Source organism: Phoca vitulina, unplaced genomic scaffold (genome assembly GCF_004348235.1).
Source record: "Phoca vitulina isolate PV1807 unplaced genomic scaffold, GSC_HSeal_1.0 scaffold49, whole genome shotgun sequence".
In the NCBI taxonomy this organism is placed as follows: domain Eukaryota; kingdom Metazoa; phylum Chordata; class Mammalia; order Carnivora; family Phocidae; genus Phoca; species Phoca vitulina.
In genome coordinates, this window is record NW_022589752.1 from 6291322 (window position 1) to 6318775 (window position 27454).

The following is a 27454-nucleotide window of genomic DNA, read 5'->3' on the forward strand; positions in this document are numbered from 1 at the left end:
AGAAGAAAAAAGAATAGTGACTGCTGGAAAAAGGTTTTCTGAGACATTGGAAAGCTCGAGGCTCAGAATCCAGCACTAACTCCATTTCCTCTCCCACGCCCCACCTCTTTTGTGGCCTTGATGATGCTGAGTTTGGCTTAGGAATTAGGAGACTCCAGTGCTTATAAATATTCTCTTATAGGGAAGCTCATGGATTATTAATGTGAGTTCTTCCAGAATGGTTGATATAAGCCTTAAAAAGAGAGAATTTTTAGTCAGATGTTTTCTCAGATCTGGCAGGACACTGTGTACCTTCACATGGAACCAAGGACTAAGGGAAACAATATGATTTAACTGTCCCTCCTGTACGTGGCCACCTCACTTTAAGTAAGTTATCTTTTCTTGGGTTATTGGATCAGGAAATTAAAGGGGGTTCTGGCCAATCCATAATCTACCTGGGACATTGCAGATAGCACTTCAGTTTGTTTCTCTTGAGAATATTAGTGAGAATTCTCGGAAATTCACTAGTGGAACTTAGGTGAATAGGGGTGGGAGCAGTGCCATGATATGCTGCTCTGTGGCCCTCCAGAGTTTCTGTTCTGCCAATTTTCTTCACTAAGTTACACTATTTAAAAAGAAATCTCATTATATATTGGGAGAGGGAGGTAATATGCTATAGTTTATTCTGCCAGCTTAACTTGTTATTTAATTTTATTTATATGTGTATCCATTTGGTATTGCTGAATAACAAGTCACCTCAAAACTCAGTAGATTAAAATGGTAAACATTTATTATCCTTCATGCATTTATGGATCAGCTGGTTCTGCTGACATAGGCCACCTTCAGCTGCTTTCAGCAGGGCTCTCTCATGTATTTGCAGTCAGGTGATTAGTAGGCTGAGGCAGACACATCTAGCCTCATTTACATGTGTGGTGGTTGGCTGGCTCTTGGCTAGGGTGACAGGTGAATAGGACACATGTCTCTCATTATCTAGTAGCCTACTTCACATGTGTTCTTGTGGTGGCTGGGAAGGGTTCCAAGAACATCAAGAGGGCAAGCTCCAAAGAACAAGCACTTTTTGGGCTTCTACTTGCATCGTATTTGCTAGCAACTCATTGAACCACATAGATCTCATGACCATGTCCAGAGCCAGCATGGAAAGGCACTACCAAAAGAGCATGGATCCTGGCAGATATAAATAAGTGAGGCTCTGACTGCAAAAGCACATAATTTAAAGATTTTATATTGTCAGACTTGTTTTCCCTTTATTATTTTTTTTCTTTAACATTTGAAAGGGACCATCCTTTGATGGTCCATCCCATCCATCAAAGGATGGTCCTTTTAAACAGAGTTTTTTCAGTTCTGGAAAGTTCTCAAATTCCTTCATCATTATCTTTTCTCCCCCCTGTAATGTTTATTCTAACAAACAGTTGATTCCCATTGTTCATGTTAGTTATATTCCATAAAATCACTGCAAATACTGCATTAGCTAATACTGAAAACCATTGCTCTTAGAAATACAGGGTTAGGTGTTCGGTTCGTGAGGGCTTCTGGTTACAACAGTTTTAGTGACTATCAGTATATAACCTTGTTTTATGTGTGTTTCTTTTTAAATCATCTTATTTAATATATGTTGTTGATTTGTTAACATTGACCTCACTACCAACAACACTGTAACTCATGCTTGAATGCAACTTAACGAACCCAATTATTTCCTCTGTAGGTCACATCACAACCTTCCTGCACTTAGGAGCACTAGATCACACTTTAGCACTCTCCTTGGGGACCATCTTAAACAGTGAATCAACAACAAGCACAAATGCAAAACACATGACAGTGAATAGACTGTGAAAAAGACATTGATAGAATAAGAACTGAAACAAAAAGGTAGAGAGCATCACCTTGTTTGACCTTACTTGGGATGTGTATGTTGGGCACCTCAGATTTTTATCGTTATGTGTGTTCCACAAATGACCGCTATGAAGTGCCTAGAGTATTGATTTTGGGGTTAGAAATAAATTTTAGTAGGCGAATTCATGTATATGGAATCTGTGAATATTGCAGTCAGCTCTATTTGGGAACAAGTGGCTCTCTCAGTGTTTCATTTGCTTTTTACTTTAACTCTTATTTTTTTTTTTATTTCTGAGACATTTTTCAGGGTATCTCATATTTCATTATTTTACTGCTTGCATTTTAGAATCTATTCTTCATTGCCTCGGTTGCAGCTTTAAATTTAGGAATCACTGAGATCATTTTTGTATGGCTTTTTCTTACCTCAATATATAGACTTTATAACTGTCTCATCTAGTTTCACATGTATATTTGTCTTTTTAAATTTTAATGAAATGTGACATAAATTTTCCAAAGTCTTTTCCTGTTTTTTTAGTAACATTTCTGTAGAAGTCCTTTTCTATAATTACTTAGTTATTACTATTTTAAAAATATACCTGGTGATTTATTTTGGTTTGTTTCTATACTTACTTTTAAGATGGACTTCTGTGCCTTTTATTTGGAGTTGAAATGACTTCTGTCAGAATTTGTGTATGTGTATGTGTCTTTTAGTCAGTCCTACAGTCTCACATTGGGGGTAAGTGTTTATTAGTTTTATTTTGTCAGAATTCTAACAGCCTAAGGAATTTAAGGTGCTGAAGGTAGCAGGGGAGTTTTCTTCTGTGTGAAACAGTTGCTTTTCCACATCCAGTGTGGGAGTCAGTTTGTTGGCATTATTTCTGTTGTTCTTTCCCTAGATTGATTACCTCAAACAATTTAAAAGAATGGTTTTTGAAGAGAAAAACAGGTTTTATTTAAAGCATTTTTTTAAAGCACTTAATAGAGCTCATCTTTTTTTTTTTTTTTTTTTTTGGTATTACTAACAAATAGTTCCTTATTCACTAAAGAGATCAGCTGATTTAAAATCATCTATTTTTATTTCTTCCCTGTTTCTGCATATAATATTCTCTTTCCCTTGCCCCTTCAAATCTACTAAAGGCTTAGAAACCAGATAACTAGCCTTAGTAGAAAGCTTGTAGAAGGGTAAGTGGTTTTTGCATTTGGCTTTGCAGATATTTTCCCTTATGTAAAACAAATAAATTCTGGAGCACAAATTTTTGTCACCTGTATTTGCTCCTCAGTATACATTTATTTTATTTTTTCACTTAACAAAGTGTTTTTCTGGTTTGCCTAATAAGGTAAGGAAATTGGTGGACATCATATATAGTTAGCTAATAGGAAATTTAACTCTCTGTACTGGCAAAAGAAAAAAAAAGAATGGGCCCTAAAGCAAGCAAGCGAATAGTTAAAAGAACCCCCGTCTATAAATAGACAAACATAATTAACATAAGCCTTGGAAATGTGAAATAGCTGTGCTGTGCCCTTGGTCAAGCTGTTCCGTTCCATGTGTTTTTCTTATGCTATTAGCATTTTACTGTAATACTGACTCTAATGTTTAAAAATTTTCTCTCATACAACATGACCCCTTAATGCAAGTCAATTAGCCCATCTGATGATTAAGTGGTTGATTTTTCAGTGTTATGGAAGTTAGCTATATTGAGTAAAGAGAAAAGATGAGTATGTTGGGCTCCTGTGTGTTCCTGTCCAGGGAATTGTGAGGAGTAACTTTGACAGTGTATGACTTTCATCATATATTCCGACTATAACCCAATTTCCATATAAGGTGCCTCTTCAATATTTGATTGTCCGCCGTATACTAAGTACTACACTAACCACTCGACATTCTTTCTTTCACCGAATTTCTGCCGTAAGACAGTGTGATTGGCATTAATTATCGCACTTTACAGTTAAAGAAGGTGATAGAGGTAGTAAATTTCTTGTCCTAGGTAGCACAGTTAGTAAATTATATTTCCCAGATTTAAAATTGGGTTGACCTTACCATATGTGTGCTCTTTTTACTACGTTGGGATTGAAGGTGAAATTTTACTGTAATTATTTACTTAGAGGAGATACCAAATATTAGTTTACTAATATTTCCTAGTTACTGTTCAGGGTTAAATTTTTTAAGTATTTTATTTAAATTCTTTAACCATTTTGAATAGAACTCTAACATATGGCAAACATTTCCCCACCCCCCCTTCTTCTTTTTGTTTTTGTTTTTAGAGATTATTAAATATCTGTTACCATTTGTTTGGTGAAGGGACAGCTTTTTGAGCACAATTCTTAGAAGTAAACAGTGTTGCTATCGTGGTCTGTAGAGGAGTCAGGACTGTTTGTCTCTATAAGAAAATCAACAGAAAAAAACAATTTTTTTCATCTTATACATAGCAGAGATATTTGCCATAGATTTCAACTTTCTCAGACGTGATTATTGGTTTTCAGAGAGTAGTGTTTGAGCTGCCATTAAGCAGGAGATTAAAAAACAAAAAGCAGCTCCTCTTGCTTTTTTCTTACCCCAAACCCATTCCCAAAGAAACACAGATCATTTTATCTAATTTCTTAGTAATAAATGGGAAAAACAAACAGGCAACTCCCAGTCACTAGGGCACTAATTTAAAAGAACGGGATACTCCCAGAGTGGAATTGGTTGGAATATTTTATTCTCGTCTAGTCTGGTTAGCTGTGAGCAGAAAATAATTAGTAATTGATGGCAGGGCAGAAAGAGAATCTGATTCATAGATATACTAATCAGAATAATAATTATTGGAAAATTGGGACATATCCATATTCTCCTGCTAAATGTGATTTTTGAAAGAGTTCCTTAAGTTCTATTAGAACAAACAAGATTTATACTGTATATTATTACACATATTGGACATTTTAGCAGTGGTTACAGTGTGATTTTTGTAGTTGTGGTTACATTATCTCTGAAGGAAAACTTGTAAAGGGTTTAATAATTCAACTTCACAATTTTGTTTTAGGCTAACATTTGGTGACTAATTTATTTTCTAGAGCTTGAAGGGTTTTGTTCAAATCCTAATAAATTGTTATTTCTAGCATGCATGATATTTTTTATTCCTGGAAAATGAAGAAGCATTTTGGGAATGATTGCAAACATAATCATAGAGAGGAGAATAGGGATGTCTTTCATTGTTTACGCTTTTGCGGCAACAGATAAATTCATTGTTGAATCACCTTAAAGAAGAAAAAGAAGAAACTAGTCCTTGCCAGAATGCTCTATGGGAAAATTTTTATTTCTAAAGTAAAAAGTGGTAACTATTTTAAATTTATATATTTATATGGATCATTACATGTAGATTTCCATTTTTTTAGAGTTGCCACTAACTGAAGAAGGTATTTTCCATTTTTCATTGTATTTATTCGAATTCCTTCTGTAGAAAAGCCTTTGTTTTACTAGTGCTGTGTTTTATCTGGATGATATGCAAAATACTTTTCCAGCATCATTGTTGGTTCAAGTTACTGAGTGTTTATTAAAGCCTCAGTATCAAGTAGCTTTTCCATGCCAGTTGTCCCTGATTTGAAATGGTCAGTTTTACTATCCTTTCAATTTATGGCATAATTTTGACGGAATCCCTGTTCCTTGGAGGTAAGTGTCTTTCATGCCAAAAATCATAAAATTACCCATAATACTTCCACTAAATAACAACATGCATTTGATATGTTTTTCTTTTTAATAAATATTTTGAATGTGGTCAAATTCATATGATTTGTATGCTGTTATCTATCTAACATAACTTAAACATTTCCCATATTGTTATGAATTCTTTACAGACATAACTCCATGATATTCCATTATAGGAATGAACCATAAGTTTTGAAATTGTCTTGTACATTTAGATTATTATTTTTATTTTCATTACTATTTTAAAATCATGCTATTCCAGAATATTTTTATGTAGAAAAGCCTGTCTTGATTTATGATTTATTTTTTTAAGATTTATTTATTTATTTATTTAGACAGCAAGTGGGGGAGGGACAGAGGGATCACACTCCCCACTGAGTGTAAAGCCCAACATGAGGCTCCATCCTAGGACCCTGAGATCATTACCTGAGCCAAAATCAAGAGTTGAACATTTAATTGAGCCACCCAAGTGCCCTGATTTATGATTTTCTTTTTCGTTTATGTATTAGAAGAGGAATTACTGGATTAGAGGATAAAATTATAAACATAGAGTTAAATTGGTCTCATGAAATGTTGGGCCAAGTTAAATCATCAGTGTTTGGCTCATACTTGCCTTATTGGTCAACTTAAATTATATTTAAAAAGTTTTGTTATTTGAAACTCATAAAATAGTATCACCTTTAAATTTGAATTTTTAAAAATTATACATTGTGTTGGACTTAAAAATATTTTCCTCAGGTACTCTTTTTGTTTCTTATTTACCTGTTGCTTCCATATTTTGAATATTTTCCTTTTAGGATTGTATTTCTTGCAAACTTCTATAGATAACTTTTTATGTCATGAGTATTAACTATTATTTTTATTGTGAACATTTTTCCTAGATTAATTACTAAATGAATGCTTAATAAGTAGTTAGTAAAAACTCACCAGACATTGTTAGGGGAGAAAGCTCTGAACCCAAGAGACAAAGTCTTGAATATATAGAATCTGCCTTTTAGAGAGGGGGTGTAGACCTGGAACAGATAGATAAATTTATAGTTTGTCAGGGCATAATAGACGGTATTGAAGAAAAATAACGCAGAATAAAGGAGCTGAAAAATGGTAGGAGTGATAAAGTAGTAATCGAAAGCCTCTCTCACAAGAGACTTTTTGGAAAGAAAGGTATAGGCCTTATGGATCTTGGGTGTATGTGGGAGGTGGGGCAGGCAAAGGAAACAGTGTGAAGAGGTAAGGTTCTATTTCATGTGTTTTTAGAGCAAGGAGGTTGGGTTGCTGGGAAGGGATAATCATAGCAAATAAGATTAGAAAGATACCACGATGCCAGATTATATAAGGCCTTGCAGGCTAAGGGATGGCCTTTGGATTTTACTTTGGATTTACATGGGAAGCTGTTTTGAACAAAAGAGTGATTGGCTGTAATTAAAAAAAATAAAATAAAATCACTTTGGTGGCTATGGAGAAAAGATACAATATAGGTGGAAGAAAACCAGTCGGAGGCTATCACCATATTCCAGGGAAGAGAAGATGGTTTGCACCAGGGTAGTGGCAAGTGATTAGATTCCGATGTATTTCTGAGGCAGCGCTGATAGGGCTTTTTGACAGACTAATGTGCATGGAAGATCTGAGGGAAGAAAATGTTTGGGGAGGAGAGGGAATCTGTTCAGCTTGGGGAAGGCTAAATTTGAGATGACTTTTAGTCATCCAGTTAGATATATAGAATAGGGAATAGGTCTGAGAGTCTGGAGCAAGAGGCTTGGAGCTGGAGCATTTTAAACATGCAACTAGATGAGATCACCTTCGGCATCAGTGTTAGTAGAGAAGTTTGAACCCTAAGAGACTATATTCAGCCAGACTTGAGCCAGGATGCTGAGGCTTGAATCTTAGCTCAGCTATTTAATAGCTTTTAGCTATTTAGTTTATGGCATGTTGCTTACTCCTAATGACCTTCAATTTCCTCATCTGTAAAAAAAGGATAAATATAGTACTTCTGTCTTAGGGTGATTGTGAGAATTAAATCACTGTGTTGAGATATATATATATATATATATATATATATATATATATACACACACTACTTAGAGCTATGTTTGGCACATAGTAAACTCTGTATCAGTGGCTCTGAAACAGTGTGGTATTTAGGACCATTTTACACCCATAATAATTATTATGGATCCCAAAGAGCTTTTGATTATGTGGGTTATATCTATTGATATTCACCATAGTATAATATAAAACAGAAATTTTAAAAATACTAATTTAAGAAACAATAGTAAGCCTATTACATGTAAACCTATTACACTTATTACGTATTACATAAAATAACATTTTTAAATGAAAACATAACTATATTTCCCAAACTAAAAACAAATTTAGTGAGAGGAATAGCATTGTTGTATGTCTCTGCAAATCTCTCTACTCTGGTTTCATGGAAGACCTCTGGATTCTCGTATCTTCTGCTTTATTCAGTCTTTGGTAGTATCACAGGTTCTGCCATGTCTGGAAAAATCCATTGTATATTCATGAGAGCATGAGAGAAAAAAGGACAAATAACATCTTAGTATTTTTATGAAAATAGTTTGAGTTTATGAACTTTCTGAAACGGTTGCAGGAACACCAGTGAATTAGAATTCTGTGCTGTTGTAACAGCCCACATTCCTTGGCTCATGGCCCCTTCCATCTTCAAAGCCAGAAATGGCTGGTTGTGGCTTTTTCCTATCACATCACTCTGACACAGAACGTTCTGTTGCTCTCTTCCACATTCAAGGACTCTTGTGATGATATTGGACTCGCCGGGATAATCTCCCTATTTAAAAGCCAGCTGATGGCAATGATAAATCCATTTGCTACCTCAATTCCCCTTTGCTGTGTAACCTGATATATTCACAGGTTCCAGGAATTAGGAGGTATTTATCTTTGGGGCACCATTATTTGGCCTGTTACACTCAGGATTCCTTTGAAAACTGCAGTTCTGTGTAGACATTTCTTGTTATTATTTCATCATCCTTATTGTCATTACTTCTGGAATTTGAAGCACATCAATATTTGGAGACGATAAAGAGGAATCAGTAGAGGGAGAGTTGGGATTAAGTGGCCAGTGGGGTAGAAGGAGAACTGAGAAGTTGGTTTTCCTGGCCAAGAGAAGACAGTGCTTCAAAAAGGAGAGAGTGGTCATGTGTGTCAAATATTGTTGACAGGTTACTTAAAATGAAGACTGAGAAATGACTATTGAATAGGTATGTTAGGCAGAATAATGCCCCTCTCCACCCCTAGATGTCCATACGCTAAACCCCAGAATCAGTGAACATGTTACCTTGTATGGAAGAAGGGACTTTACAGATTTGATTAAGGTTCTGGACTTTGAGGTACAGAAATTATCCTGTATTATCTTGGTGAGCTCAATTTAATCACATAGTCCTTAAAAGTTGAGAACCTTTCCTGGCTGTGGTGTATGTGCACTTGTGTGTGAGTGTGTGTGTGTGTGTATCAGAGAGAGAGAGAGGAAGAGAGAGAGAAGCATGAGAAGAATTTGAGGCCCTGTTGCCTGGTTCTGAGATGTAGGAACTGTGTGTAAGGAACTGAATTGTGGCAATAGTAAGGAAAAGGAACTAACCTAAAGCCTCCAGAAAGGAACACAGTCCTGATAACACCTTGATTTTAACCTTCTGAGACCTGTGTTGACTTCTAAGGTACAGAACTGTAAGATAATAAATCGGTGTTGTCATAAGCCATTAGGTTTGCAGTAATTTGTGTGGCAGCAATGGAAAAGTAATGCAGTAGGGCATTTGTTATCTTGATGGGCAGTTTTGGTCTAGTGGTGGCAAGGAAGGCCTGCAGGAGTGGATTTCAGAGAATGGGAGGAAGGCAAGTGGAGACACAATGAGTAGAAATACACTTCAGTGTATGTGGGGTATTTTTAAATAGAAAATATTATAGCTTCCAAAAAAGAAAATACTATGGCATGTTTATATCATTATAGGATTGAGTTGAATCTGAAAATTGATGATCAAGTGAAGGGGGTGCAGGGGGAGGGGAATTCAAAGTACTTGAGTAGATAAGGGAGTGTATAGGATTTAGTAGATGAGTAAGAAGTGTTATCTTCCGGTGGAACTGTCATCATCAGTTCTTTGTAACACAGGTATGTCTTGTTTTATTGCACTTTGCTTTTTGGCAAATCACAGGTATTCCTTTTTTTTTTTTTTTAATACAAATTGTAAGTTTTTGGCAACCTTGCTTTGAGCAAGTTTGTTGATGTCACTTTCCAACAGCATTTGCTCACTTCATGTCTCTGTGTTACATTTTGGTAATTCTTACAATATTTCAAACTTTTTCATTATTATTATATTTGTTATGGCAACCTGTGGTCAGTGATCTTTGATATGACTATTGTAATTGTAATGAACTTTGCCAATATAAGTAGTGAACTTAATAAGTGTGTGTGTTCTGACTGTTCCACCAACCACAGCCAGTCCCCTCTCCCTCTTATTCAGGCCTCCCTATTTATTCCTGAGACACTATATTTAAATTAGGTTAATTAAGAACCCTACAGTGCCCCCTAAGTGTTCAAGTAAAAGGAAGAATTGCACATCTCTCACTTTCAGTCAAAAGCTAGAAATGATTGAGCTTAGGAAGGCACGTTGAAAGCTGAGACAGGCTGAAAGCTAGGCCTCTTACACCAAACAGCCAAATTGTGAATGCAAAGGAAAAGTTCTGGAAGGAAATTAAAAGTGCTACTGCAGTAAACACATGAATGATGTGAAAAGTAAAACAGCCTTATTGCTAATATGGATAAAGTTTTAGTGTTGTGGATAGATGATCAAATCAGCTATAACATTCCCTTAAACTGAAGCCTAATCCAGAGCAAGGCCCTTTAATTCCATGAAGGCTGAGAGAGGTAAAGAAGCTACTGAAGAAAGTTGGAAGCTAGCAGAACTTTGGTTTATGAGGTTTCTGAGGGAAACCGTCTCCATAACCTCAAAATGCAGAGTGAAGCAGCAAGAGCTGATGTAGATGCTACAGCAAGTTATCCAGAAGGTCTAGCTAAGGTACTTAATGACACTAAACAGCAGATTTTCATTGTGGGTGAAACAACCTTCTGTTGGAAGAGGATGCCATCTGGGACTTTCATAGCTAGAGAGAAATCAGTGCTGTCTTCAAATGTTCAAAAGACAGGCTGACTTGGGCGCCTGGGTGGCTCAGTCGGTTAAGCGACTGCCTTCGGCTCAGGTCATGATCCCAGGGTCCTGGGATTGAATCCCACATCGGGCTCCCTGCTCTGCGGGGAGCCTGCTTCTCCCTCTCCCACTCCCCCTGCTTGTGTTCCCTCTCTCGCTGTCTCTCTCTCTGTCAAATAAATAAATAAAATCTTTAAAAAAAAAAAAAGACAGGCTGACTCTCCTATGCGGGGCTAATGCAGCTGGTGACTTGAAGTTAAAGCCAATACCCATTTACTATTCCAAAAATCGTAAGACCCTTAAGAATTATGCTAAATCTACTCTCCCAGTATTCGGTTTTATCAATGGAACAACAAAGCCTGGATGACAGCATGTCTGTTTATAACATGGTTTACTGTATATTTGGAGCCCACTGTTGAGACCTACTGCTTAGAAAAAAGATTCCTTTCAAATATGACTGCTCATTGACAATGGACCTCGTCAGCCAAGAGCTCTGATAGACTTGTACAATGAGATACGTGTTGTATTCATGCCTGCCAACAACATCCGTTCTGCAGCCCATGGATCAAGGAGTAGTTCTGACTTTCCAGTCTTATTATTTAAGAAATACATTGCATAAGGCTATAGCTGCCATGGGTAGTGATTCCTCTGATGGATCTGGGCAGAGCTAATTGAAAACCTTCTGGAAAGGATTCACCATTCTAAATGCCATTAAAAACATTTGTGATTCATGGGAAGAGGTCAGAATATTAACATGAACAAGAGTGTGAACAAAATTGATTCTAACCCTCATGGATGACTTTGAGGGGTTCAGGATTTCAGTGGAGGAAGTAACTGCAGGTCTGGTGGGAATAGTAAGAGAACTAGCATTAGAAGTGGAGCCTGAAGTTGTGACTGAATTGCTCCAATCTCATGATTAAACTTGACTGGCTGAGGAGTTGCTTTTTATTGATGAGCACAGGAAGTGTTTATTGTTTTGTTTTCTTTTGTTTTGTTTTTGAGATGGAATCTAGTCCTGGTGAAATACTGTGAAGAGTTTTGAAATAAGAAAGGATTGTTACATCAACGTTAGCTGATAAAGCAGTGGCAGGGTTTGAGAGGATTGCCTCCAACTCTGAAAGTTCTGCTGTGGGCAAAAAGCTATCAAACAGCATCACAAGCTACAGAGAACACACTCATGAAAGGAAGACTCAATCAGTGTGGTAAACTTCACTGATGTCTTATTTTGAGAAATTGCCACAGACACCCCAATCTTCAACAAGCACCCCCCTGACCAGTCGAAAGCCATGAACATCAAGGCAACACTTTCCACCAGCAAAAAGATTAGGACTCGCTGAAATCTCAGATGATGGTTAGTGTTTTTAACAGTAAAGTATTTTTTAATTAAGGTGTATATACTTTTTTTTTAGACAATGCTATTGCCTACTTAATAGACTACAGTAAAGTGAAAACATAAGTTTATATGCACTAGAAACCAAAAAGTTCATTTGACTTACTTTATTGTGATAGTCCCTTTGTTGTGGTGGTCTGGAACTAAACCAGCAATATCTTTGAGGTATGCCTATGTTAATTTCCTCCCATACTTTTAAATGAAAAAAGGTATCATGTGTTCTTTCACTTAAGAACATAATTTTGATTATTTCATATCAGTATAGTGAGAGTCTCTTAATAATCTATTGAATAGATGTACTGTCATTTATTTAACAGGTTCCCCGCTGTAAACATTTAAGTGGTTTTTGACCTTTTATTTCAGTCACCTTGTACATGTAACCTTGTGCATTTAGACATTGTTACTCAAGATGGAAAGTCTAGGGTTTTATGGTTATTTATTCATTTACCTTCTACAGTTTTTGCAGAGTATGAGATCTAACACAGGTAATGCTTCCACCTTAAACAAGTCTTATTAAAATTATAAATACAGTTTAAAGAGTCCTATAATTCTAAACACCTTATGATGAAAGCAATATTTTTAAGTTTTTTTTCCCTGCTCCTGCCATTTTTCTGCCCCACCAACAGCAACCACTTTCATTGTGTTAAATTAATATTTATGTCCATATTTCTAAATAACACTCTTAAAATATTGCTACTTCTTGATTTTTTAAATGTTGTAAATTCTTATGGCCAATCTATACTTAGATTCTCTTCATTTTTTTAAGTATAGTTATATCATTAATTTGATTATATCAGTATTCAGTGTTTACACAGTGAATTAAATCACATAATTGATTGTCCCTTCTTTTTTTTAAATAAATAAATGTATATTTAATGTTACCTTAAAGACATAGTTTTCCAAACTACATATTTTTTTCCTAAAATTCTAAGTTCTTAACAAGTGAGCTATATTATCCAAATATTCCCCAAAGTGGCTTTTCTTTGAATTCTCAGGCCTCGTTAAGTCATTTTGCCTTTATTCCTTTGTTTTCATCTTCCTCCAATTCTGGAAGAGATACCTATTTCTTCTGAGCCCCTACAGAGTATAACTTGGACAAACTTAACTCAGAATATGAATTAGACAAATGAATATTTGGTTAACAGATGGCATAGTTAAAACTGTTAAATAACTTTTTTTTTTCCATTCAGTACATGCCCTCTTTAATAACCATCACCAGGCTAACCCATCCCCCCACCCTCCACCCCTCTAGAACCCTCAGTTTGTTTCTCAGAGTCCATAGTCTCTCATGGTTCGTCTCCCCCTCCAAATCCCCCCCTTCATTTTTCCCGTCCTACTATTTTTTTTTTTTAACATATATTATTTGTTTCAGAGGTACAGGTCTGTGATTCAACAGTCTTACACAATTCACAGCGCTCACCATAGCACATACCCTCCCCAATGTCTATCACCCAGCCACCCCATCCCTCCCACCCCCCACCACTCCAGCAACCCTCAGTTTGTTTCCTGAGATTAAGTATTCCTCGTATCAGTGAGATCATATGATACATGTCTTTCTCTGATTGACTTATTTCGCTTAGCATAATACCCTTTAGTTCCATCCATGTCATTGCAAATGGCAAGATTTCGGTTTTTTTTTATGGCTGCATATTCCATTGTATATATATACCACATCTTCTTTATCCATTCATCTGTTGATGGATATCTTGCCTCTTTCCATAGTTTGGCTATTGTGGACATTGCTGCTATAAACATTGGGGTGCATGTACCCCTTCGGATCCCTACATTTGTATCTTTGGGGTAAATACCCAGTAGTGCAATTGCTGGGTCGTACGGTAGTTCTATTTTCAACTTTTTGAGGAACCTCCATACTGTTTTCCAGAGTGGCTGCACCAGCTTGCATTCCCACCAACAGTGTAGGAGGGTTTGATTGTCCCTTCTTGATCAACTTTTTGTTTATCTTTAAGTGGATATTGTTTTTCGTGTATTCTTACTCATTATGATTTTTTTCATGTAATTGTTCTATTAATTTTTATTGTGAACTCATATATGTTTGATCTCAATTAATTGAATTCCTGGTCCTTAATTGAGAATTCTGTCTTTCACAGGAGTTTTATGCTTGCTTCTCTTGGAAGCAGGGAGTATCAACTGTCTGGGCACTATACTGGCACACTTTCAGGGTCTCTATTTGTACTGTAATTGTCTAATAACTAGTCATTTTTATTTAGTGCCACCCCAGGACTTGCTATTCTGATTGAAAATCCTATATAACGACCTTTGTCTCTGAGACAAGTTTGACTTTTTAGGAATGCTTCCCATTGGGACACCTCAGTGGCTCAGTCGTTAAGCGTCTGCCTTCGGCTCAGGTCATGATCCCAGGGTCCCGGGATGGAGCCCCGCATCGGGCTCCCTGCTCTGCGGGGAGCCTGCTTCTCCCTCTGCCTGCCGCTCCCCCTTGTGCACGTAGACATGCTCTCTCTCTCATAAATAAATAAAATCTTAAAAGAAAAAAAAAAAGGAATGCTTCCTGTATAAAAATTAGTTTTTTTTTTTTTAAGATTTTATTTATTTATTTGACAAAGAGAGACACAGCGAGAGAGGGAACACAAGCAGGGGGAGTAGTAGAGGGAGAAGCAGGCTTCCTGCTGAGCAGGGAGCCCGATGCGGGGCTCGATCCCAGGACCCCGGGATCATGACCTGAGCCGAAGGCAGATGCTTAACGACTGAGCCACCCAGGTGCCCAAAATTACGTTTTTTAAGAAAATTTTTTCCCTTTGGAAATTTCCGTACTTTCTGTAAATCAAGGAATATTGTAAATATTAAGCTGTGTGGATGATCTTGTTGTGTTTATTTTTTTTTTTCCTGATTTTTTCTAGTTGTGTTTTTCCTGAAGGTATGCACTAGTGCTGGAGATAAAGTTCCTCACCCACATTTGCCCATTGTGGAGGAACTCAAGGCATCCCTTGGTGTTTAAAGTTTAGATCTGGGGAATTCCTTGTTTTACTTTTGATAACTTCTCTGTTATTTGGATAACAATATCTATTATCTCTTCTTTGTAACACTTGTTGTTTGGGTCCTGGATCTGCTGGATTGCCTTATTGTATTTCCCTTCCTTTATTTTTTCTCTCCTTTCTGAAGAAGAGAAACTTTATTTCCCAAGTTTATACATATTATTATGTTTTGAATTCCCAAGAGTTTTGTTGGTTTGTTCTTTGAGTCATCTTCTTCTTTTTTTTTTTTTAAATAGCATTTGGTACTTGTTTTATGGATGTTATATCTTCTCTTATTTGTTTGAGGATGTTAATATTATTTTTTATTCTTATATAATGTTTCTTCCAAGCTGCTTTTTTTCTTTTTCTTTTTTCTTTTTCCATTACTTTGTTCTGGCCTTTTTAGATTCTTTCAATTGACTGATCCATAGCTATCTCTTCTTAAGAGTGGGGCACAAAAGATTGACTGGAAGTTCTATGCCAGTGAATGGGCTTGTAAAGGAGGCTTCACTGTAAGGTTTTCTGACAAGGCTGTTGACTGTCACCACTTTTCCACTGTCATTGTTTTTAAGCAGGGCTGGCTTCATGAGCATGCAACTTATGCATTTGCACAGGGCCCCTTTGATTTCAGGGGTACCATGTTTGGTTTAGTGATCTGCCTGTTGCCATCTTGAAGTTCTTAATTTTTGAACAAATGTTCTACATTTATATTTCATGCTGGGGCCCAGAAATTATGTAGTTGGTCCTATCTTTTCTTGTGGATTTTATTACAGTTCGTATAGAAGGCCCGTTTAGTCTCCTACCCTGTGAGGATAATCCAACTACATAGAGAAAAATTTCTGTGGCTTAATACTTAATATGCAAACTTTCATGAATTCTTCTCTTTTTAGTGGTGGTTTTGCCCTCATGTGTTCCTGGTGTTCCTAGTTTAGATACCTTCTGTATTGCCCTCTCCAGAGAATTGTCCTTTATTCTTCTATTGTAATTGTGTAGGGGTGGTCTCAGTCCAGGCTTGCTGTAATTCTGCTGGTAAAACATTCTTAAAAAACTCATGGTTCTTCTGTGTAAGTTGAGAGGGGGATTCATGCCATTAGACAAGTGGGTTCTCCAAAGATCTTTCTGCATAATCTTATTTCTTTCTCTGGCTTCTGTGCAGATGTTTGATTGGGTTCATGACTCACACATATAATCTCTTGAGCAAACATTGTCCATTCACACCTTTGACCTTCTTTCAGAGCAGTTTCATATGTGTGGATTTTCTAATTCTAACATCGTTTGCAATTTGGATAGACTGAGAATCTCCCAAATTATCAAGTGTTGGTTCCTTTTTGCTTAACATATCCCTTCTCAGTTATCTCTTTCCTCTTGCATTTTACCATATGCAGCAAGGAGAAACCAGGCTATACCTTCAACACTTTCTTTAGAAATCTCCTCAGCTAAAAATGGAAGTTTTATTTTCTACCCAATAATAGAACACAATTCAGCCAAGTTTTCTATCACTTTATAACAAAGATCACCTATCTTCTAGTTTCCAGTAACATGTATCTCATTTTCTTCTGAGACATCACTGGAAGCATCTTTAGCATTCATATTTCTACCAAGATTCTGTTCATGATGATATATGTTTCCTAAATTGATAACTTTTTCTACCTTACTCTTCACTTCCTTCTGAGCCCTTACGAGTATCACCCTTCACATCCATATTTCTACCAACCACCTCTTCAAAATAAGTTAGGCAGTTTTTATCTTGCACTGTAAAATTCTTCCAGCCTCTACCTACTATCCAATTCCTAAGCTACTTCCACATTTTTAGGTATTTGTTTGAGTAGCATCCCTATTCTTGGCACCAAAAACTGAATTCGTTTCCTAAAGCTGCCGTAACAAAGTTCCACAAACTTAGTGGCTTGAGAACAGACAGCAGAGATTTATTCTCTCATAGCTATGGAAGTCCTAAGTCTAAAATCAGCATCTTGGCAGGGCTGTGCTTCCTCCAGAGGTTCTGGGGGAGAATTTTCCCTTGCCTCTTCTTGCTTCTGCTGGCACCTGCTGATCTTTGGCTTGTGGCAGCATAATCCCATTTCTGCATCCTCCTTACATGGCCTTCTCCGCTGTATCTCGGTGTCTCAAACCTCCTTCTCCTTTGTCTTATAAGGAAGCTAATCTTACTACTTAGGGCTCACTCTGAAATCCAAGATGATCTGATCTTGTGATGCTTAATTATGTCTTCGTGAATACCCTATTTCCAAATAATATTACATTCACGGATATCAGGGATTAGGATTTGAACATAATCTTCAACCGACCATAAGCACCAAAGATGAATTTCAGTATATTTAAAAATGTCAAGTCAAATTGTAATACTGTGGATAATAAACACTCAGAATATAAAGACAAATGACCAAAACATATAAAGTGATTTTTCTTGTTAAGCCATTTTTCTTTTCTTCATCAAACTATTAAATATTTGAGAAGCTGTGTTATTAGAAGGGCCCTTTCTGTTACCAGAATTAAAATACAATCAAACTTTGGAGAGTAGGCTTAAAATGGAAATAGTCATAAGGAAATTAGAAGAATTTTAGAGAGGTTCACATCCTTATTGATTAGTGTGATGTTTGTAGATTTATTGTATATATAAGGCATAAGTCATTTCTTTAACCTCAGCCGGCTAAAAATTATTCTTTGGTACTTTCAAAGTAAGGAACCTCAAAGTACCTGTGTTGTACCTGGTACAGGTAGGTGCAGCCCATTTTATGATTGCAAACTATGTCTGTTCTTTCCTACCTGCCCTCTTCCCCATCCTTTCTTCCTTCCTCTTTTCCTTTATCTTTTTTCCCTCCTTTCCATGTCCATCTTTTTTTCCCCTGCTTGTCTTGAGTTAGTTTCGATCATCTGCTTCTAAGCACTTTGCCTTTGAAGACTTGAACAAAGTTGATAATAAATAGTCATTTGTTTTAAATCTGGTGCAGAGTGGAGTTTATGCTTTTCCCACTGAAGTAAATAATAAGGTGACATTGAAGTAGCAGTTGGAACAGGGCCAGTCCAATCAACAAATTAGCCAGGAATTTAGTCGGACTTATGCAAGAGGCCATATTCTCAGACTGTGCAAAATTTGGCCCTTATTCTTTAACAGATGGTAGTTGGTAGAGGAGATGTTCTGACGGGGAAATGATAATGACAACAATAATGGTACTGTAGTAAACTTACCATCCTCTTTTATGAATTTCACTTGAGTAGTTGTTTTCATCTTTAGTGTGATGAATTAGGTGTGACTTGCTTATTTATTCCTCATTTGTTAATTACTAATTCTTTTCCTTAAAGTTTTGGTTTAGACATGCATGTAACATTGTTATCTATGGTTTCCTAAGTTAGCATATAGAAAAGTCAATTACATCTATGCTAGTGTGAATTAATTGTGGGACTCTTTGCATACCTTCATCACTGTATTTGTTAGGAAACTTCCAGAACGAATTTTTGTTACCTTGTTTTTGACTGAGAGGATTCAGCAGAGTTGATGAAATCCATGCAGTGTGTTAAGGCAGCCATTAATGGGATAAGGCCAGAGATGAAAATTAATCCCTTGAAATATTTGGGAAATCTGAAGCCAAAGGGACAGATTTATTAAGGTCTGTTTTAGTACTGGGTACAGTTTACTATGGCAAAAGTGCTCTATTTCCATATGTAATATTACTTTATACCTGTAGACTGATTCTTACAAGTTTGTGTTATTTTTTTTCCTATTTTATATTTGGCTACATATTTGAATTAGTCTGTGAGACTGACTTGGTATGATTTTGAAGGATTTTGCCTTGTGTTATTGTTACTTACTGTATAGGGGGGCTAAGAAATGAGATAGAATGAGGAGATAAGAGATTAAACATTTATTCAGTGGGAAAGACTTGTTCCACAATGTTCTGTAATGCCAGTGAAACCTATTTTCTTTTAGAAACCAACTAGGCTATCAGAGGGGGACATGAACCATGAGAGACTATGGACTCTGAGAAACAAACTGAGGGCTCTAGAGGGGAGAGGTTGGGGGGATGGGTTAGCCTGGTGATGGGTATTAGGCATGTACTGCATGGAGCACTGGGTGTTATACACAAAACTAATGATGTAATGTATGGTGATTAACATAACATAATAATAATAAAAAAAGAAACCAACTAGGCCTGTTGCATCTGACAAATGTGGGATCAATGAGAGATGGAGAGGTGGTGTTTTGTCATTTTTGTTCTGTTTTGACAAAGTAGATGCATATAGGATAATTGTTCTTATTTGTACTTCTCTGACATTTATAGTTAGGCCACTTTGGTGTGTTGGATTCTACAGATTTTGATGTGTTGGTAGTGGGGGGTGGATTATACCATTTCTCAGTCAGAACCTTTTCAGTGCATTGGTTGGTTGTTATCCCATTATCTTTATTTTGATTTCTTGCTCTGCAAATTTCCTTTGGGAATATCTGGAAGTGTTTATGGCTGCCTTATCCAATATAGTTGATTAGTTGTTGTGAAAGGGTTGTAATCTTGTGGCTTCAGAGAAAGTGGTGAAGCCTATATTGGAAAACCTTTCTCAATCAGACATGTTCAGTCTAATTATAGACTTGCTTTTGGCCAAAGAATTTAGAAGGTGAGAAGCAACTGCTTTCTAACAGGTGGACTGTAATGGTTAATTGGTCTTTGAAGTTCGTTTCCTCCCTCTCTCTCTTCCTTCCTTCCTTCCTTCCTTCCTTCCCTCCTTCTTTCCTCTCTCTTTCTTGTAATTCATTCCAAGTACGTCAATCAAATATTAGCTTTTAACTATCTACCTGGCACAGGATCCTGTTACTATACATGGATTAATTTGCTAGATGTGATTAATATGGGTTCTACTTGGTTTGTTAATGGCTAACAATAATATAATATGAATTGAGAAATGTTTATCAGTTTGTGCCATAAGCTTAGTCTTTAAAAAATTGTTTGTATAAATCTTGATTCAGATATCTGCATTGAGTTTTGTCATCAGTATACCAGTGATGATTACTTTAAAAAATTGCTTATTTTCCATTTTTTTGTGAACTACTTCTGTTTGTTAATTATGTGGTTCCTATTTACATATTTATGTATTCAGCAAATAATTTTTAATACCAGTCATGTCCAGTCATATTAAGGGTATTAGACCCATGTATATTTAATAATTTTGTCAGGGAGTTAGTATTGGAGTGATTATGGGCAGTGGACAATTGTTGGAATGGGTTTCTGATAACCTTTGAAAAGCACCTTACTTTACATCTTTCTTGTCAGACCAAAATTTTTGGTTGGCAGTAATAAATTGATGAATGACTATGTCAGGTTTTACCAAGAGTGACCAGTTAGTGTCTTACTTTCATCAGAAGGCATGACTTATGACATATGAGTCTATGTATTATTGAGTTTTATATAGAAAACAAATCTGTTGATGAAGAGTTGGGAATATACTCAAGTTAGTTCAGTCTTTGACAGGGTATTTTTCCATAAACATTGGGCTGGCTTTCAGCAGATCTGATTCAGGCTTCACTCCACCCTTTCTTGACCTCTCTACATCTCAGTTTCCTCATTTATAAAATGAATACAATGGAATGGCTTACCTTTCAAGTCTCTTCTTGTTTAAAAAGTCTATAATTTTATTTAAGGTGAAGGCATTTTCCTGAATCTTCCCTTTCTAGTGATGGTTTTGGGTTTGACATTTTGAAAGAAAATTATCATTGTGGTCAAATTTGGTTTTGACTACTTTGAAGATAGGTTGTAAATTTTTGTCTCTGTATTCTTGAAATAAAAATTTCAGGCCATGTAGGACTATCTGGTTATTCCTGTGTTTTCTTTTGGTAACTGGGCAGCCTTGTGTGTTACAGTGTGGTTGTATGATTACGGTCAGTAACCCTGAAGTAAGCAAAGGGAGGTTGGTTGATCTAGTTTCAGCCTACTGTATCACAGAATAGCATGAAGAAAATTGGAAGGGTATTTTAGAAAATGATTAAATCCAACTCTCTCATTTAACAGATAAAAAAAAACATGTCCAAAAATGTTTAATTTTTAAGCTGAGCTTGTATCAGAAAATAATGTTGATTATAATCTCATTCATTCACTCAATAGTTATGTATGTCAACCTATTAATAACCTCCTTTTTGAAGACCAGGTTTTAAATACATTTTTAATATACTTATTATGATGTTAAATAACTCTCTCTCTTTGATGAAGAATGAAACACCTTTTTCACTTTCCAAATATATTTGGCCTTCAAATCCTGTCCACGCTGTCTTCTTTATTCAGCCCTTATTCTTCAAGCTGACATTATATGCAAGGCACCATTTGAGATACATATTCAATGGCAAGTGAAATTTCACCTTCCCAAGTTGAACTTGAGATTCCTTTCAGCTATCCATGTAAAAACCTTAATAGGTAATTGGATATATAAATCTGGGGATCAGCCATGGCCAGGTTGGAGATATAAATTAAGGAGTTATACATAGATAATATTTAAGGTAATAGAATTAATTAAGGTTAATTAGAGGTTGAAGAAGTAAAAGAAGAGATCTGATTCCCAGGGAACTTCTACGTTTCAAATTGGGGCAATGAAAAGAAGCCAACAGAACAGACTGAGAAGGAATAGATAGGAAGAGAGCCATGTAAACAAAATATTCCAAGAAGGAAAGGGTGGATTTGGCATGATGATGGCCAAGACAGAGTCTGCAGAGTTTTTGAATCTTCTCAAATTTTTTTGCAAAATTAGACTAAGATAGTTTAAAAAAAAAGTCATAAACACTATATTCAATAACAAAAAATAGATGACAGTTGTTTAAATGAATTTTAGAGCACAAGCTGATAGAGCAGAACTATTGACAACAATGAGGTATCTGTGTCTCTCACATCTGTGCTGGAGTAATGGAGGAGAACATAAGGGGACTTAGGGTGGTCCTGAGCGCTTAGTGATCCAGACATAGATTGCTGCCCTCAAAGGAACAATTGCCAACAGAGTAGAAGACTTGGAAGACATATCTGAGACCAGCAGCTGAAACTGGCAGAGTGCTCTGAGCCCTCATTTCTCATAGAAATAAATACCTGGTGAAAGCACCCTTCTTAAAATACAGAGATGGGTGGTAGGGAGATTGTAAGGAGTAGCACAACACACTGAAGGAAGGAGAATGTTGCATCTCCATAATAGCTAATGATGTTGGGCATTTGTGTCTTTGGAAAAATAAGTTCGTTGCCCATTTTAAAATTTGACTTTCTGTTGCTGAGTTATGAGACTTGCTTATATATATTCTGGGTACTAGACCTTTATCAAATATATTATTTGCAAATATTGAGTGGGTTCCCTTTTTGCCTTCTTGTTCGTGTCCTTTAATTCACAAAAGTTTTAGGTTTTGGAGAAATCTAATTCATGTTTTTTTTAATTTGCTTGTGCTTCTGGTGTCTATCATATTTTCAGAAACCGTTGCTTAACCCAAGATTACAAAGATATGCACCTATTTTTCCTTCAAGAGTTTGATAATTTTAGCTCTTATATTCAGGTATTTAATCCATTTTTGCTTACTTTTTATATATCATGCAAGGTGGGGTTCCAGATTTATTATTTTGTATGTGGATTCAGTTGTCCCACCATCATTTGTTGATAAGATTATTTCTTTGCTATTGAATTGTCTTGTCACTGTCAAAAAAAAATTGATTATGGACAGATAGGCTTATTTTGGAACTCATTTCTATTTTCCATTGAACTCAGTCTCTTATGCCAGTACCACAGTGTTTGGTTACTGCACCTTTGTGCTAAGTTTTGAAATTAGAAAATACCAATCTTGCAACTTTGATCATCTTTTGCAAAATTGTTTTAGCTATTCATAATCCCTTGCAATTCTTACCTTTTTTTTTTTTCCATAAAATATGGGCTGGTCGTGGAGCCCAATGTGGGGCTTGAACTGAAACTCAGGACCCTGAGGTCAAGACCTGAGCTGAGGTCAAGAGTCAGTTGCTTAACCAACTGAGCCACCCAGGCGCCCCATCCCTTGCAATTCTATGTGAATTTTAGGATCAGCTTGTCTGTTTCTGCAAAATAAAGCCACTAAAATCTCGATACAGAGTATACTGAATCTATAGATAAATTTGGGGATTAGTCATATTAAGTCTTCCATTCCATTAACACAGGATATCTTTCCATTTATTAAGATTCTATAATATTTTACAGTTTTTAGTGTAAAAGTTTTATATTTCTCTGGTAAAATTTATTCCTAAGTAGTTTTTTTCTTGCTATTTTAAGTGGAATATTTTTCTTGATTTCATGTTTGGATTGTTCATTGCAAGTATATAGAAATACACATGATTTTTGTGTGTTGACCTTGTATCTTACAACTTTGCTGAACTTGTTTATTAGGTCTAATAGTGTATTGCTTATTGGATCTAATAATTCCATAGTTTCCAGTATATATAAAATCACATCTTCTGCAAATAGGGATAGTTTCACTTCAATTATAATCTAGTAATTTCTTAGTTTGCCTTTAATTTATTTTTCTTGCCTAATGCCTTTGCTAGGCCTTCAGTACAGTGTTAAATAGAAGTGTCTGGAATGTACATCCTTGTCTTGTTTCTGATGTTAAAGTTTTAGTCTCTTGCAAAAATTATGATGTTAGCACATATGCCCCTTATCAAGTTGAAGATGTTACTTTCTGTTTTTAGTTTGTTGAGTATTTTTATCAGGAAAGTATGTTTGATCTTGTCGCTGTTTCTCTGCATCATGTGGGTTTATTCTTTTCCTTTTTCATTTTAAAATGGTGTATTAAATGGATTGCTGTTGTATGTTGAACCACCTTGAGATAAATTCCACTTGGTCCTTAGTGCATAATCCTTTTAAAATGCTCTTAGATTCTGTTTACTGTTATTTTATTGAAGAGCGTTACATCTATATTTATAGGGCTCATTGCTATGTACTTTTCTTATATTGTCTTTATCTGGCTTTGGACACTGGTTACTCAATCTTTTATGTTACCAGACTGAGGATAACTGTTATATTTTAATCATCTTTTTATCCCCAGAGCGTAGCAGTCTGGCACATAGTAATAGTGTAAATTAAATATAATGCTTACTGGGAAAATTTGGTATAAAATAATGGCATCTGGGAGAATTTTAGGTGATCGGTATGTATAAATTTCATGGTACTTGGAAAGTCTATATTTTCTACCTTGAATTATGATGAATATTACTGAATATCTCTATCATTTTTAAAAATTGAATATAACAGTCAAAATTTTAGTTCTGATATCTAAAATGATTATAGAAAGCCATTATGTCAGTAATGAGAATTTCAGCATAATCCAGCATGTTGATAGCTGATATGTTCTCAGACACTATGCAAAGCACTGAATTAATATTCCTTTCTAGAAGATATAGCCATTAATAAAATGTTCATTGTCAGTTAAAATATGTCAAAGAACATTTTGATTATTTATGAAATGTCTCTAAGAAAATACCTTTTCTGTGAATTGCTTAGTACATTGTACTCTATGCTTTTTTAATAGCACATCAATACTTTTTTGATGATTTGTGTCCTTATTCAGGACTATAGTTATTGAATTATCAAAGTTGATCATTGAAATGGTTCATATTCATCTCTAATTTGTAATTAATTAGGTGAAAGAATACATTCTCAGTTTTACTTAACGGATCTAGGTTAATATGCTCTGCTCAGACTAATTAATTCTAACTAGCTTTTTGACCTTTTTGGTTCTAAGTTTCCTCAATTCTAAACTGAACAGATTAGTTAATAATAGATATTGTCAAAAGAGAAAAAACGTAAATTAGTATTTGATTAGTTAAGTTTGGAAAATGCTGGTTTTAGTAAAGTTCAACATATTTCCTTCTGGGTTTGTCTGAGGTTTAATATGTTAATGTGTGTTGTTAATGTCCGTAGTTTGACCATATTTGCCTATTTTATATGAGCTTCTTACATATTGCTGGCCTGAAGGTAAAACGTATGCATCCCAAGAACCGCCTGAGATGATCCACTATGATATGGAAAGATGTCAGAATATCTATTTCTATTTACATATTTTTTAATCTTGAAAAGTAAGAGAAAAATTATGTTAATCCTTAGCACATGGATTGATGTTTTTTGCCCTCCCTAGGTCCTTATATGAAACAGTCACAAGTTTTTTTGTGAGATAACCTGATGTGAATGGGAGATCCAAAGTGATGAGTTGATAGTGATGCCCTTATTTGTTTCCTTGTTTTTACTGTAATATAGTACATAACTTGCTTAACCAGGTAATTGGACTGTTATGTAATTTAGTTTTTACTGAAACAACTCTCATAGAAATGGAAAAGTGGCTTCAGAAAGATTGTTGCCATAAGCCATAATTATACCAACAAAAATCCATATTTGTAAACAAGTACCCTTGATGATTTTTTTATACTGAGGCAATTTTGGGAAATAGTGATTTAGCCACACTAAGGTATATAAAGGGATATACCAGAAAGGGAATTTAGATGTTAATAATAAAATAGAACCTGTTAAGTCAGTAAAGTATTATAAATGAGGGGAGATGATGAATGAGCAAGTGGAAGCAGTAAATGGACAAAAATTATTGGCGTTATCTTTTATCCTACATATAGTCGAAGTTTAATTTTCTCTCAAAGTCCATTGGGGTGAGGATGCAGTCATTCCTTGCAGTCACTCAGGATTTCAAGCTGGCAGAGGCTGTGCCCTCCTCAGAATCTGGCTTTTGTTGTCATCTTGGGCATTGGCATCCAGCAAGCAAGTAGGGGAAGAAAAGAGGTGTATGGAAGATTGTGTGGAAGGTTTTTTGTGATTCAAGCCTGAAATGGTGTATACCACTTCTCCCAGGCTGATATTCCTAAAATAAATCCCCACTTGATTGAGGGGTTATTCTATTTATATATTGCTAGACTCAATTAGCTAATACTTTTTTTTAGAATTTGTTTCTATACTTACAAAAGAGTGGTTCATAATTTTTTCTGCTTTTAAATATCTTTGCAGAGTTAAGTATAAGGGATATGCTGTCCTTATAAAATATGTAGGGAAGTACTCCCTCATTTCCTATTCTCTGGAAGAGTTTGTGTAAGATTTCTCTTATTTCTTTCTTAAATGTTTATTAAAATCACCTGTTAAGTCATCAAGGCCTCGAAATTCCTTGGTCAGAGGTTGTTGGGTTTTTTTTTATTTATTTATTTTATTTATTTATTTATTTTTTTTTTTTTAAAAAGATTTTATTTATTCATTTGACAGAGATAGACACAGCGAGAGAGGGAACACAAGCAGGGGGAGTGGGAGAGGGAGAAGCAGGCTTCCCGCAGAGCGAGGAGCCCGATGCGGGGCTCGATCCCGGGACCCTGGGATCATGACCTGAGCCGAAGGCAGACGCTTAACGACTGAGCCACCCAGGCGCCCCTGTTGTTGTTTTTTTTAATAATAAATTCAATTTTTCTTACACAAATAGGACTATGAAGATTTTTTATTTCGTCTTTTTAAAATTTTGGTAAGTTGTGCTTTTCCTTAGGAGTTTTTTATTTTATCTAAAATTTCATTTTTGGGTGTATTTATATCTTAATGTTTTGTTTTTTTTTTTAGAAATAGCTGTAGGTTAATGTAATATCCTAATTCATGTATGATGTAAATTTGCATTTTTCATTTTTCTCAATTATTTTATTTCTTTCATCTTACTACATTTCATTTTTGTCTTATTTTGGATTATTTTTTAAAGATTCTTTTGTTACATGTCTATTTAATCTTTTTACTCTGTCCCATGTCATTCTAGATTTGTTTTTTGTATTTTCCATAGTTTTATTCCTCTTTTCACTCTAATCTCCCCCCCCAACTATCTTTTGGTTCTCTAATTCTGCTTCCTGCTTCATCTACTGTTTACCTCATCTGTTGAGTTATTAATAGTGCATATTTCTCAGCTGTAAAATTTCTATCTCATGAATTCCAGTTCTCTGATGAAAATCTGTATCCTATCCATTTTCTTCATTTCTCCTCTACTTTGTATTTTTTTTAAGATTTATTTACTTATTTTAGAAAGAGAGAGAGAGCATGAGCAGGAGGGGCAGAGGGAGAGGAAAAGGGAGAGAGAATCCTAAGCTGACACTGCACTGATTGCGGAGCCCGACCTGGGGCTTGATCTCATGACACTGAGATCACAACCTGAGCTGAAACCAAAAGTCAGATGCTTTAACTGACTGTGCCCCTGAATCATAACGTATTTTAAACTCTTTGATAACTAATATCTAAATCATCCATGGGCCTATTTCTTTTGTGTTTTCTGTTCTCTGTGTTTTTGGTCTCATGTGTTGTCAGCTCTGATACTTTTGTATTGAAACCTCTACAGAGTATTTGAAAATTAGAAAGGCTCTGTAGGATGTTAACATTCTCCAAA

General features: G+C 35.6%; 1 protein-coding gene across 10 annotated transcripts in view; it reads left to right on the forward strand.

The window, feature by feature from the left end:
* Positions 1 to 27454, forward strand: part of CCDC91 (coiled-coil domain containing 91) — a 367847-nt gene that overhangs the window by 151818 nt on the left and 188575 nt on the right. The window lies entirely within an intron of this gene.